The sequence below is a fragment of the Protopterus annectens genome, chromosome 10.part0, assembly GCF_019279795.1.
Source record: "Protopterus annectens isolate FY-2018-M chromosome 10.part0, PAN1.0, whole genome shotgun sequence".
In the NCBI taxonomy this organism is placed as follows: domain Eukaryota; kingdom Metazoa; phylum Chordata; order Ceratodontiformes; family Protopteridae; genus Protopterus; species Protopterus annectens.
This window is the reverse complement of record NC_056744.1, coordinates 1,840,051,588-1,840,052,872: the sequence shown is the minus strand read 5'-3', so window position 1 is coordinate 1,840,052,872 and position 1,285 is coordinate 1,840,051,588. Positions and strand designations below refer to the sequence as shown.

The window sequence follows — 1,285 nt, the reverse complement described above, 5'->3', positions numbered from 1 at the left end:
GCCTCAGACTGTGCATCTTTTCTCAATGATGGCTAGCCCATTTAGTCCTGGTATAAATCTGAGAGTATCCATCTAGACATCCAGGTTCTATTTGAAGTGTGATAATGTTTTCCAGTGCTTCGCTCATGGCAGCAGAATATTCCAGAGATGGTGAGGTGTTGTCAAATGAAGCTGTGTCTCTTGTTTTCATTCTGTTTATCTGCTGGTGATGATTTAGGCCTGTGGGCGTAGTGTTGGCTAATCTAATAGACTTACAGAAAGGATAATAGGTTGTCTAATGGTGAGGTAGGTTGTCTAATGGTGAGGTAGGTGAGGTATAGCTCATCTCTCCAAGGTCTAGAAGATACTGAGTAAAGGGATAGAAGTTTTAGCCTTTCATCATAGTTAATGGTCTTTAAGCCTGAAATCTTGTTAATTAGGAGTATCTTGGGCTTCTCTAGTTATTTAATATGTTTTGTGAGGTACCTGCCAAAGGGGTGCTGTATTCTATAACTAGTCTAATCTGGGTTACATATATGGAAAGAATGACATCTTTAGATCTGGATGATTTACCCTTGGCTATTAGTTGTGCTAAATATAAGGGATTCAGTCGGGATAAAAAAAATTCAGGTAATTGTTAGAATACAGACTGATGTGTTTATGCTTCTTGTGGGGTTAAGAGAACCGAGGTAACTTCCTTCTGTGCATGCTGGAAGGGACATGTCAGGTAGTCAGTGAGTTCTGCAGAATGGGGTGGGCCATTCATTGTTGTGATAACAGGGAATCACACAACATCCCTCATGCTGGTATCATCCTCAGATTATATGCACTAGAAAGACACAAATGAAAGAAAATATCTGCAACTTTCAGTAGTAAAATAGCTTGAGTTCTTGCCATTCATACTGATGAGCAGAAAACATGAAATACTGAGTGAGAAATTGATGTCAACATTTCTAAAACTGCAGCTGTCATAAAAATATTAAAAAAAAAACACTGGACAAATGATGGATCGTACTGGCTTGTTTTTATTGGCAGGTTAAATTCAAGGACAGATGATTGAAGCACACTTGTTGGAGTTCTGTATGTTTCACTTGAATTGATGCAAAGAACAAAAAGAAACTAATGTAACAGTTCAGTCTAGGTACAGGGATTTTCCCTAATTCCATTTCTGTCTGTATTCCTTGCCCGAACTGGCACAAATTTATTTATTCTGCAAAAATGATGCTGAGATTAAGAATGACAACACACGGGGTTAATATTTAAACAGGACATCCTTTTCTTCTGTTAGAAACCATTTATACACTGA

The 1,285-nt window shown here is 38.0% G+C and overlaps 1 protein-coding gene across 9 annotated transcripts in view; it reads right to left on the bottom strand.

Annotated features, from left to right (window-relative positions):
* Positions 1–986: 986 nt before the first annotated feature.
* Positions 987–1,285, bottom strand: part of LOC122814093 (glycine-rich cell wall structural protein-like) — a 150,746-nt gene continuing 150,447 nt past the window's right edge. For all 9 annotated transcript variants that reach the window (XM_044086708.1, XM_044086704.1, XM_044086710.1 and 6 more), the window contains one exon: positions 987–1,285. This exon is cut by the window's right edge and continues 381 nt beyond it. The gene's annotated coding sequence lies outside the window, so the exon portion shown is untranslated.